Genomic DNA, 14,145 nt, shown 5'->3' with positions numbered 1-14,145 from the left:
TGTTTTTACAAATTAATTAATATCTAACTTAAATGTCATGTTTGCACTCAATAGAAGTACATTCTAACAAAAAAACTGATAGCTATTTCGAAATACGATGGTATGAATTTTCTTCCTGGTTTCAGGGAACGATTCTTTTTTTAAGACATGAACGCGGCTGTCAAAGAAAGCACCCATGTTTCTTTGTAATCGTAAGTTTACGTTACGTTTACGTTACGTTTGCAATCACCTTTGTGAAACACTCGTAGGTAAAATCTTACGCTTAACGTAAGTTTAATCGTATACGTAAATCGTACGATTCTTTGTGAAACGATAGCCAGGCGGCGCTGAAAAAGTTTGTCCTGAACCTTTCATTTAGACTTTTATAAATGCATTTAGAATCAAAATTGTGCATACAATATAAACAGGTCCGGAATAACCATTAATTGGTGGATTATACCTCAATTCAGGTATAATCTACCATTTGACATAGAACTGTAAGCCGTATAAAAAAATTGACATGATATAAGTGGAAAGTTTTTGTCGATTGGTACGCGTCCATGTTTTAGGTGTTTAATGCCACTGAAACAGTAAAATGAACAGAATCAAATAATTCATGTAATTATAGCCTCAAACTTTGCAGCTATCATGTGGTTTACATACATCTTATTGTGATTTTGAACCAAGGTCCACCATTCTTCAACCCCCATCATGTTCGTGTGAATGCATTGAACGATATAAGTTAACCTGTAAGACATATAAAATGAATTAAGAAAAAAAGTTCCTTTTAGGTGCGGTCCGCTTGATCATATTGATTGAGAAATAAAATTACATGACGTAGAAATTGCTCCTAAACTTGCAAATATTGCTGATTTCCTACAATCAAAATTGTAAACATGCATTAAAATACAATTCTGTGCTCCCGTAAATAATGTGTACGAAAGATGCATGATCCATCATCAATGACCTGTAAATCATAACACCAATATTGATCGTGTTTCTCAGATCAATACACATGTGCTCTGTTCAGACTCCAGACATATATAGTTGACCGACATGCGACTTCAAAACACCCTCGCGCGGCGGGCAGACTTAAAATTATTATAAAACATCCCATATCCAAATATAGAAAATGAAACTTCCATAACAAAATGTTTCTTAGAATTTTCTTACAAGTTTTAACAAAATGCACACACAACATGTAAAAGAGACCATGAAGTACGGGCTCCAATAGAAAATAGAGTAAATTTATAAAAAAAAAAGAAGATGTGCAGATTTATTCATAGGATATCCTGAGACGGTCCGTTTTGGAGTGAAGGATGTATAAGTACGCAGTCACGTCGTCGGTCAGAATATCTACTTTAAGTCCTAGGCCTCGCTAAAAGAGTGCCATGCATACTTTAAACCAATCAATCCATAAACCAACCAACCAGCTAATCAATAAATCTGTGTAATATGGGGGTGCAAGATCGCATTTGGTTCTATTTTTACACCACTGCGTCAATGCCACTGCTGGTGGACGTTTCGTCGCCGAGGATATTACCAGCCCAGTAATCAACACTCCGGTGTTGACATGAATATCAATAATGTGGTCATTCTTCTAAATTTCCTGTTTACAGAACTTTGAATTTTTCGAAACACCTGGGATTTTCTTGTCCCAGTCATAGATTTCATTAGCCGTATTTGGCACAGCATTTTAGAATTTTGGATCCTCGGTGCTCTTCAGCTTTTTACTTGTTTGGCTTTATGGATATTTTGATGTGAGCGTCACTGATGAGTCTTATGTAGACGAAACGCGCGTCTGGCGTACTAAATTATAATCCTGGTACCTTTGATAATTTTTGCTTGTTCAAAGTGACCCTATCCCATGGTGTATCAGTCAAACAACCAACTAACAAACCAACCAATCAATCAATCAATCTATTAAATAAAACAATTATTCATGTCTATGAGGAGAAAGACAGTTAAAATGGTGGATTTGAAATTTAAAAAAAAATGATAATTAAATGCAAAAAATAAAAATTCGTGAATAATAAAACTATTTTATCAAATTACATTCATTTACTTGAAATAAATATTTTTACACAGGGATAAACTAATGCCGATTACAACATGTACAGCTGGGACAAGTTCTTCTTTATCTTAACTTAATCGTCGAAGTAGTTTTGAATGAAAAATACTTTTGTTAACGAAAAATTGTTAATAAGTAGTCAATATATTAGTGTTGAAAATTAAACAAATATAGTCGAAATGCCAGCGCTTTACTTGACCGCTAAGAAAACAACGTGTCTAAGGTTAACAGATCTGACATAATTAATCCTAACAAAAACAATGTTGGCAATTTCAGTTCATAATTGATCACTATAACAAAAGTTACCCGGGTCTCATAAAAATATAGCCAAATTGTTTTGAAATTTTCTAAATTTAGTGTTTACACCTAAATTTCAATATGGCAGCAATAGCTGTGAAAGGGCTTACTTTTATAGTTCTGTTTGTGAAATCTATTGTACACAAAGTCATATGCTTGTGCCCCCTGAATCCCATTACTAAGCAAAAAAAACCCTGATTTTGAAACAAATATTGCACATAAAAATAGGAGTAGGCACTTGTATAGGAACAGTATATGTGGTTTCCGTTTGTAATGAGAAGGAGATTTATATATATATATATATATATATATGTTCCACTTTTCACTTTAAAAAGTGACAATAAAAATAGGCCAATCCATCTTATGAGCTATAAATATGATTATACAACAAACCGAACTGGCATATCTCATTTCAATCAATAGTTTTAAGAAATTGTATGAATCATACTTGTTTTCACAGCGTCCCCACGCTATTATCATCCTTAAAAAATTCAACATCTAAATGTCATTTTTACACTAAGAGGGGGATTCGGGGATTAATAACAACTGTCAAAGATTGATATATCTTTTATCATTAAGCGTGTTCTTTTATATAAGCTTTCGATTTCAAATATTTTGGTCACGAGCATTACTGAAGAGACATGTATTGTCGAAAATTTGTACCGTTAATGTTATTATATTTACATTTAGGATTATCATTTTGAATAACTATCAAAAAATTAAAAAAAATTACAAATATTATACGTTCAAGGCACGCTGTCACTGTCAAAACAATATCTCGTATCGATAAATCTTGCGCAGATAAATTCTCGTTCTCACGACCGTGATGTTGAGTATTTTACACTGATTAGTGTAACGGTTTCCAGTTCCGTTAGTATAATAGTCCCAGGGTTTTTATGCCCTACCTACAATAGTAGAGGGGCATTATGTTGTCTGGTGTGTGCCTCAGTTCATTCATTCGTTTGTCCGTGCGTCCCTTCGTCCAACTTCAGGTTAAAGTTTTGGTCAAGGTAGTTTTTAATGAAGTGGAAGTCCAATCAACTTGGAACTTGGTACACATGTTCCCGATGATATGATCTTTCTAATTTTAATGCCAAATTAAAGTATTGATCCCAATTTCACGGTGCACTGAACATGTTAAATGATAGTGCGAGTGGGGCATCCTTGTACTATGGACACAAATTAATGTTTTGACCCCAATTTCAGGGTCCATTGAACAAAGAAAAAGATTATGCGAAGCTCAGGTTAAAGCTTTTAGTTAAGGTAGTTTTTGATGAAGTTGAAGTCCAATCAACTTGAAACTTAGTACACATGTTCCCTATGATATGATCTTTTTTTTTAATGCCAAATGAAAGTATTAACCCCAATTTCACGGTCCACTGAAAATGTTAAATGATATTGCGGATGGGGCATCCTTGTACTATGGACACATTCTTGTTTCATCAGCAACACGACCGACCTTGCTCAGGGGAATCTTTCTTTCCGGGACACTATAAATTTTCCTTTCCGCTTTTCCAAGTCATATTTGGCATTTTGGGGGATGAATTGTCAGTCTCATTACCCCCTTCATCTACAGTTTGTCGTTTAAAAACTGACAAAAGTGTGGGGTGCCCGTACTAAAGTATTTAGAAATATTTGTTTGCATGGATTGGTTTCGTGCTCAACAGCTTTCCGACAAGACAGGCCAATACCGATCAATACATCATACCCACAGTACCGTTAATTGAATATCTCGGCATACGAAATTATAAATGTACAATACCTCCCCCCTCCTGTACTAAGAAATCGATATTCAAAGTATGAGAATTGCAATCAATACACGATACCGAGCCACCCAGCATTATTTGTTCTATTTTTTAAATATGTACAACAGGACCTGTACAATAAACTCATCATAGATACCAAGCTAAATTTAGTATATACGCCGAACGCGCGTTTCGTCTACAAAAGTCTCATCAGTGACGCTCGAATCCAAAAAAGTTAAAAGGCTAAATAAAGTACGAAGTTGAAGAGCATTGAGAACCAAAATTCCTAAAAGTTTTGCCAAATGCAGCTAAGGTAATCTATATAAACCAGTTCAAATTCTTGGAATCCCGGATGGCGTAATTAGATCTGATTGGATATGATAGAAATAGTGTTGAAGAGATTTTCCACTTTCTATTTTGGAAACGCCAAGAATTTTTTGTTGCTAGTCTGTCGGTCATATTGGGTTAAAAATTTTGATTGCTACAGGCTTAAATGCTCTAGTCCAGGGTGTCGGCTAGTATATTGTTTAACCCCTGTTTTACTTTTTATACTTTATACTTTATTTCATTATGTATATTCATGATATTAGGCCTAGGTCGAAAAACGAAAACAGTTACAGTCCTTTTATTTCCCATCATTTGCCACTTTGAAAACATCTGACCTCCTTGTTTTCTTTTGTAAATGTTGTGTACCCCCTTAACATGCTTAAGGAGTTATTGCTCTTTATAGTCATTTTTTAACAATTTTGTAAATTTTTGTAATCTTTAATCTGAAACTAGTGGACCAAATTTAACCAAACTTGGCCACAATAATGATTAGGGTATCTAGTTTAAAAAATATGTACATTTTTAACCCTTGTACCATATCACTTTATGTAATCTCTGTTTCACCATTTTAAGGCTTGTGCAACTCGCAGGCTGTTGTAAATCAATGTCAGCAACACAATTTATTTTGCACGTCTAGCATATCAAATGGTCGTCCCCTTAGATAAATGTGATTATCAAAATAAAGTTCATCTAGGCTATATGTTATTACATTTAATAATGTTTAAATAATGTATCACTAATCATAGATGTGGGGTGATTGGTTTTTATCTTTAGAAAATTTGAATTAGTTGTGATAACAATGTTAATCAATTGTTGAACAAAAAGACTGTAATATAACAACATAACATATAGACAGGTACATGTATGTGAACCACAGGCTTCACTCTTCGAATAACAGAATTCCTCGTATCTAGCCCCCTTCTTTACTCTAGTAATCTGAAACATGAATTAGATATCACGTGCCTGTCTTGTGTACAAGTACATACCACTAACATGACTAAATACGCACCTGCAATCAAGAAATTTCGATTAAATAAGTACACAACATACACAATGTTCTTTATAAAATCTGTTTTACGAGGGGACTGTATGACCTTCACTGTATTGTCAGCGAATTTTATTGGCATTCCATTCTTAAAATTAAATTTAATAATATTGGACCCAGGGGTACGCGCATTTCGTTTACAAAAGACTCATCAGTGACACTTGAATAAAAAAAGTCAAATAGGCCAGATAAAGTACGAAGTTGAAGACAATTGAGGACCAAAAATTCCTTAAAGTTTTGCCAAATACAGCTAAGGTAATATATTCCTGAGGTAGAAAAGCTTTAGTATTTCAAAAATTCAAAGTTTTGTAAACACTTATAATTATGACCATATCAATGATCAGATGATAATTTACATATTTAACATTTTATATAAATGTGTATTTGCAGATTCTTATCAGGCTAATTGACTGGTGGCAGAAGGGGTAAAAATGTTTGTAATATAAAGTGGCATTAAGACCATGAAGACAGACTGTACAATAACATGCTGAAGTTGCAATAAGAGTTTGACGAAGGCCTACGTGTAATCCCTTATTGACAATTGCTGAACTATTGCCAACAGATTTCACATTGGGTATTTAACATGTTTAATCATTTAATCATATTGATAATTAGACAGAGGCTTTACTTAAACAAGTTTCTTTCAAAACAACCTAAAGGCAAAGTACTGTACACAATTAACTACTTCACAGAAATGTTTATGCCCTGGCAAAACTTAACGGAGGGGGCATTAAGTTTTACCCTTGCCTGTCTGTACGTACATACGTACGTCTGAACGTCCCAAAGTTGATTTCCGTTCTCTTACCTTAGTTTGTCTGAACCAAATGTTATGAAACTTATACACAATGCTTATTACCACAAAACACAGATCAAGTTTTAATTTTGGTGGTGTTGTTTTAACTGTTCTAGAGTTATGCCCCTTTACAAATGGAATAATTGCTGAATTTTCATTTCCATCACTTACTTTAGTTTGCCTCAACCAAATGTTATGAAACTTATACACAATGCCTATTACCACAAAACACAGATCAAGTTTTAATTTTGGTGGTGTTGTTTTAACTGTTATAGAGTTGTGCCCCTTTACAAATGGAAAAATTGCTGAATTTTTCGTGTCCGTTCTCTAACAAGTTATCCTCAACCAAATGTTATGAAACTTATACACCGTGCTTATAACCACAAAATGCGTATCAAGTTTAAATTTTAGGGGTGTCAATATTACTGTTTTGCAGTTATGCCCCTTTATAACGTTATAGGATATGCAAGCGGGGCATCATCTGTGCCATGGACACATTCCCCATTTATTTAATTATCCCATATTTGGATTCGGCTTGTACAATTACACCAGAAAATGAAATAAAAAAGGGGTAAACCGTTTTCTTTATTGAAACACAAGATTTTGAAAATAAGATATTTTGCCAAACTAAATAGATTATATATTAGGGAAACTGATGAAATTTGTCATTATTCTATTTTATTAATCCACAGAGTTTTTACATTGTCGTTATTCTATATTATTAATCCACAGAGTTTTTACATGGTCGTCATTCTATATTATTAATCCACAGAGTTTTTACATGGTCGTTATTCTATTATATTAATCCACAGAGTTTTTACATGGTCGTTATTCTATTTTATTAATCCACAGAGTTTTTACATGGTCGTTATTCTATTCTATTAATCCACAGAGTTTTTACATGGTCGTTATTCTATTTTATTAATCCACAGAGTTTTTACATGGTCGTTATTCTATATTATTAATCCACAGAGTTTTTACGTGGTCGTTATTCTATTCTATTAATCCACAGAGTTTTTACATGGTCGTTATTCTATATTATTAATCCACAGAGTTTTTACATAGTTGTTATTCTATATTATCAATCCACAGAGTTTTTACATGGTCGTTATTCTATTTTATTAATCCACAGAGTTTTTACATGGTCGTTATTCTTTTTTATTAATCCACAGAGTTTTTACATGGTCGTTATTCTATTCTATTAATCCACAGAGTTTTTACATGGTCGTTATTCTATTTTATTAAACACAGAGTTTTTACATGGTCGTTATTCTATTTTATTTATCCACAGAGTTTTTACATGGTCGTTATTCTATTTTATTAATCCACAGAGTTTTTACACGGTCGTTATTCTATATTATTAATCCACAGAGTTTTTACATAGTTGTTTTTCTATTTTATCAATCCACAGAGTTTTTACATGGTCGTTATTCTATTTTATTAATCCACAGAGTTTTTACATGGTCGTTATTCTTTTTTATTAATCCACAGAGTTTTTACATGGTCGTTATTCTATTCTATTAATCCACAGAGTTTTTACATGGTCGTTATTCTATTTTATTAATCCACAGAGTTTTTACATGGTCGTTATTCTATTTTATCAATCCACAGAGTTTTTACATGGTCGTTATTCTATTTTATTAATCCACAGAGTTTTTACATGGTCGTTATTCTTTTTTATTAATCCACAGAGTTTTTACATGGTCGATATTCTATTTTATTAATCCACAAAGTTTTTACATGGTCGATATTCTATTTTATTAATCCTCAGAGTTTTTACATGGTCGTTATTCTATATTATTAATCCACAGAGTTTTTACATGGTCGTTATTCTATATTATTAATCCACAGAGTTTTTACACGGTCGTTATTCTATATTATTAATCCACAGAGTTTTTACATAGTTGTTTTTCTATTTTATCAATCCACAGAGTTTTTACATGGTCGTTATTCTATTTTATTAATCCACAGAGTTTTTACATGGTCGTTATTCTTTTTTATTAATCCACAGAGTTTTTACATGGTCGTTATTCTATTCTATTAATCCACAGAGTTTTTACATGGTCGTTATTCTATTTTATTAAACACAGAGTTTTTACATGGTCGTTATTCTATTTTATCAATCCACAAAGGTTTTACATGGTCGTTATTCTATTTTATTAATCCACAGAGTTTTTACATGGTCGTTATTCCATTTTATTAATCCACAGAGTTTTTACATGGTCGTTATTCTATTTTATTAATCCACAGAGTTTTTACATAGTCGTTATTCTATTTTATTAATCCACAGAGTTTTTACATGGTCGTTATTCTATTTTATTAATCCACAAAGTTTTTACATGGTCGATATTCTATTTTATTAATCCACAGAGTTTTTACATGGTCGTTATTCTATATTATTAATCCAGAGAGTTTTTACATGGTCGTTATTCTATATTATTAATCCACAGAGTTTTTACACGGTCGTTATTCTATATTATTAATCCACAGAGTTTTTACATAGTTGTTTTTCTATTTTATCAATCCACAGAGTTTTTACATGGTCGTTATTCTATATTATTAATCCACATAGATTTTACATGGTCTTATTCTATTTTATTAATCCACAGAGTTTTTACATGGTCATTATTCTATTTTATTAATCCACAGAGTTTTTACATGGTCTTATTCTATTTTATTAATCCACAGAGTTTTTACATGGTCGTTATTCTATATTATTAATCCACAGAGTTTTTACGTGGTCGTTATTCTATTCTATTAATCCACAGAGTTTTTACACGGTCGTTATTCTATTTTATTTATCCACAGAGTTTTTACATGGTCGTTATTCTATTTTATTAATCCACAGAGTTTTTACATGGTCGTCATTCTATATTATTAATCCACAGAGTTTTTACATGGTCGTTATTCTATTATATTAATCCACAGAGTTTTTACATGGTCGTTATTCTATTTTATTAATCCACAGAGTTTTTACATGGTCGTTATTCTATTCTATTAATCCACAGAGTTTTTACATGGTCGTTATTCTATTTTATTAATCCACAGAGTTTTTACATGGTCGTTATTCTATATTATTAATCCACAGAGTTTTTACGTGGTCGTTATTCTATTCTATTAATCCACAGAGTTTTTACATGGTCGTTATTCTATATTATTAATCCACAGAGTTTTTACATAGTTGTTATTCTATATTATCAATCCACAGAGTTTTTACATGGTCGTTATTCTATTTTATTAATCCACAGAGTTTTTACATGGTCGTTATTCTTTTTTATTAATCCACAGAGTTTTTACATGGTCGTTATTCTATTCTATTAATCCACAGAGTTTTTACATGGTCGTTATTCTATTTTATTAAACACAGAGTTTTTACATGGTCGTTATTCTATTTTATCAATCCACAAAGGTTTTACATGGTCGTTATTCTATTTTATTTATCCACAGAGTTTTTACATGGTCGTTATTCTATTTTATTAATCCACAGAGTTTTTACATGGTCGTTATTCTATTTTATTAATCCACAGAGTTTTTACATGGTCGTTATTCTCTTTTATTAATCCACAGAGTTTTTACATGGTCGTTATTCTATTTTATTAATCCACAAAGTTTTTACATGGTCGATATTCTATTTTATTAATCCACAGAGTTTTTACATGGTCGTTATTCTATTCTATTAATCCACAGAGTTTTTACATGGTCGTTATTCTATTTTATTAAACACAGAGTTTTTACATGGTCGTTATTCTATTTTATTAATCCACAGAGTTTTTACATGGTCGTTATTCTATTCTATTAATCCACTGAGTTTTTACATGGTCGTTATTCTATATTATTAATCCAGAGAGTTTTTACATGGTCATTATTCTATATTATTAATCCACAGAGTTTTTACACGGTCGTTATTCTATATTATTAATCCACAGAGTTTTTACATAGTTGTTTTTCTATTTTATCAATCCACAGAGTTTTTACATGGTCGTTATTCTATATTATTAATCCACATAGTTTTTACATGGTCTTATTCTATTTTATTAATCCACAGAGTTTTTACATGGTCATTATTCTATTTTATTGATCCACAGAGTTTTTACATGGTCGTTATTCTATTTTATTAATCCACAGAGTTATTACACGGTCGTTATTCTATATTATTAATCCACAGAGTTTTTACATGGTCGTTATTCTATATTATTAATCCACAGAGTTTTTACACGGTCGTTATTCTATATTATTAATCCACAGAGTTTTTTACATAGTTGTTTTTCTATTTTATCAATCCACAGAGTTTTTACATGGTCGTTATTCTATTTTATTAATCCACAGAGTTTTTACATGGTCGTTATTCTTTTTTATTAATCCACAGAGTTTTTACATGGTCGTTATTCTATTCTATTAATCCACAGAGTTTTTACATGGTCGTTATTCTATTTTATTAAACACAGAGTTTTTACATGGTCGTTATTCTATTTTATTGATCCACAGAGTTTTTACATGGTCATTATTCTATTTTATTAATCCACAGAGTTTTTACATGGTCGTTATTCTATTTTATTAATCCAGAGAGTTTTTACATGGTCGTTATTCTATATTATTAATCCACAGAGTTTTTACACGGTCGATATTCTATTTTATTAATCCACAGAGTTTTTACATGGTCGTTATTCTATATTATTAATCCAGAGAGTTTTTACATGGTCGTTATTCTATATTATTAATCCACAGAGTTTTTACACGGTCGTTATTCTATATTATTAATCCACAGAGTTTTTACATAGTTGTTTTTCTATTTTATCAATCCACAGAGTTTTTACATGGTCGTTATTCTATATTATTAATCCACATAGTTTTTACATGGTCGTTATTCTATTTTATTAATCCAGAGAGTTTTTACATGGTCGTTATTCTATATTATTAATCCACAGAGTTTTTACACGGTCGATATTCTATTTTATTAATCCACAGAGTTTTTACATGGTCGTTATTCTATATTATTAATCCAGAGAGTTTTTACATGGTCGTTATTCTATATTATTAATCCACAGAGTTTTTACACGGTCGTTATTCTATATTATTAATCCACAGAGTTTTTACATAGTTGTTTTTCTATTTTATCAATCCACAGAGTTTTTACATGGTCGTTATTCTATATTATTAATCCACAGAGTTTTTACGTGGTCGTTATTCTATTCTATTAATCCACAGAGTTTTTACACGGTCGTTATTCTATTTTATTGATCCACAGAGTTTTTACATGGTCATTATTCTATTTTATTAATCCACAGAGTTTTTACATGGTCGTTATTCTATTTTATTAATCCACAGAGTTTTTACATGGTCGTTATTCTATTTTATTAAACCACAGAGTTTTTACATGGTCGTTATTCTATTTTATTAATCCACAGAGTTTTTACATGGTCGTTATTCTATTTTATTGATCCACAGAGTTTTTACATGGTCGTTATTCTATTTTATTAATCCACAGAGTTTTTACATGGTCGTTATTCTATTCTATTAATCCACAGAGTTTTTACATGGTCGTTATTCTATTTTATTAATCCACAGAGTTTTTACATGGTCATTATTCTATTTTATTAATCCACATAGTTTTTACATGGTCTTATTCTATATTATTAATCCACAGAGTTTTTACATGGTCGTTATTCTATATTATTAATCCACAGAGTTTTTACACGGTCGTTATTCTATATTATTAATCCACAGAGTTTTTACATAGTTGTTTTTCTATTTTATCAATCCACAGAGTTTTTACATGGTCGTTATTCTATTTTATTAATCCACAGAGTTTTTACATGGTCGTTATTCTTTTTTATTAATCCACAGAGTTTTTACATGGTCGTTATTCTATTCTATTAATCCACAGAGTTTTTACATGGTCGTTATTCTATTTTATTAATCCACAGAGTTTTTACATGGTCGTTATTCTATTTTATCAATCCACAGAGTTTTTACATGGTCGTTATTCTATTTTATTAATCCACAGAGTTTTTACATGGTCGTTATTCTTTTTTATTAATCCACAGAGTTTTTACATGGTCGATATTCTATTTTATTAATCCACAAAGTTTTTACATGGTCGATATTCTATTTTATTAATCCTCAGAGTTTTTACATGGTCGTTATTCTATATTATTAATCCACAGAGTTTTTACATGGTCGTTATTCTATATTATTAATCCACAGAGTTTTTACACGGTCGTTATTCTATATTATTAATCCACAGAGTTTTTACATAGTTGTTTTTCTATTTTATCAATCCACAGAGTTTTTACATGGTCGTTATTCTATTTTATTAATCCACAGAGTTTTTACATGGTCGTTATTCTTTTTTATTAATCCACAGAGTTTTTACATGGTCGTTATTCTATTCTATTAATCCACAGAGTTTTTACATGGTCGTTATTCTATTTTATTAAACACAGAGTTTTTACATGGTCGTTATTCTATTTTATCAATCCACAAAGGTTTTACATGGTCGTTATTCTATTTTATTAATCCACAGAGTTTTTACATGGTCGTTATTCCATTTTATTAATCCACAGAGTTTTTACATGGTCGTTATTCTATTTTATTAATCCACAGAGTTTTTACATGGTCGTTATTCTATTTTATTAATCCACAGAGTTTTTACATGGTCGTTATTCTATTTTATTAATCCACAAAGTTTTTACATGGTCGATATTCTATTTTATTAATCCACAGAGTTTTTACATGGTCGTTATTCTATATTATTAATCCAGAGAGTTTTTACATGGTCGTTATTCTATATTATTAATCCACAGAGTTTTTACACGGTCGTTATTCTATATTATTAATCCACAGAGTTTTTACATAGTTGTTTTTCTATTTTATCAATCCACAGAGTTTTTACATGGTCGTTATTCTATATTATTAATCCACATAGTTTTTACATGGTCTTATTCTATGTTATTAATCCACAGAGTTTTTACATGGTCATTATTCTATTTTATTGATCCACAGTGTTTTTACATGGTCGTTATTCTATTTTATTAATCCACAGAGTTATTACATGGTCGTTATTCTATTTTATTAAACCACAGAGTTTTTACATGGTCGTTATTCTATATTATTAATCCACAGAGTTTTTACGTGGTCGTTATTCTATTCTATTAATCCACAGAGTTTTTACACGGTCGTTATTCTATTTTATTGATCCACAGAGATTTTACATGGTCATTATTCTATTTTATTAATCCACAGAGTTTTTACATGGTCGTTATTCTATTTTATTAATCCACAGAGTTTTTACATGGTCGTTATTCTATTTTATTAAACCACAGAGTTTTTACATGGTCGTTATTCTATTTTATTAATCCACAGAGTTTTTACATGGTCGTTATTCTATTTTATTGATCCACAGAGTTTTTACATGGTCGTTATTCTATTTTATTAATCCACAGAGTTTTTACATGGTCGTTAATCTATTCTATTAATCCACAGAGTTTTTACATGGTCGTTATTCTATTTTATTAATCCACAAAGTTTTTACATGGTCATTATTCTATTTTATTAATCCACTTAGTTTTTACATGGTCTTATTCTATATTATTAATCCACAGAGTTTTTACATGGTCGTTATTCTATTCTATTAATCCACATAGTTTTTACATGGTCATTATTCTATTTTATTAATCCACATAGTTTTTACATGGTCTTATTCTATTTTATTAATCCACAGAGTTTTTACATGGTCGTTATTCTATTTTATTAATCCACAGAGTTTTTACATGGTCGTTATTCTATTTTATTAATCCACAGAGTTTTTACATGGTCGTTATTCTATTCTATTAATCCACAGAGTTTTTACATGGTCGTTATTGTATTTTATCAAACACAGAGTTTTTAC

General features: G+C 30.7%; 1 long non-coding RNA gene across 1 annotated transcript in view; it reads left to right on the top strand.

Annotated features, from left to right (window-relative positions):
- LOC143051566 (uncharacterized) overlaps window positions 1-14,145 on the top strand; it is a 425,778-nt gene that overhangs the window by 405,410 nt on the left and 6,223 nt on the right. Inside the window, exon 3 of the long non-coding RNA XR_012970836.1 lies at window positions 5,855-6,038. This is a non-coding gene — a long non-coding RNA (uncharacterized LOC143051566). The remainder of the gene's footprint in view (window positions 1-5,854; window positions 6,039-14,145) is intronic.

The sequence above is a fragment of the Mytilus galloprovincialis genome, chromosome 11 (assembly GCF_965363235.1).
Source record: "Mytilus galloprovincialis chromosome 11, xbMytGall1.hap1.1, whole genome shotgun sequence".
NCBI classification, from domain to species: domain Eukaryota; kingdom Metazoa; phylum Mollusca; class Bivalvia; order Mytilida; family Mytilidae; genus Mytilus; species Mytilus galloprovincialis.
This window is presented reverse-complemented; position numbering and strand designations above follow the sequence as displayed.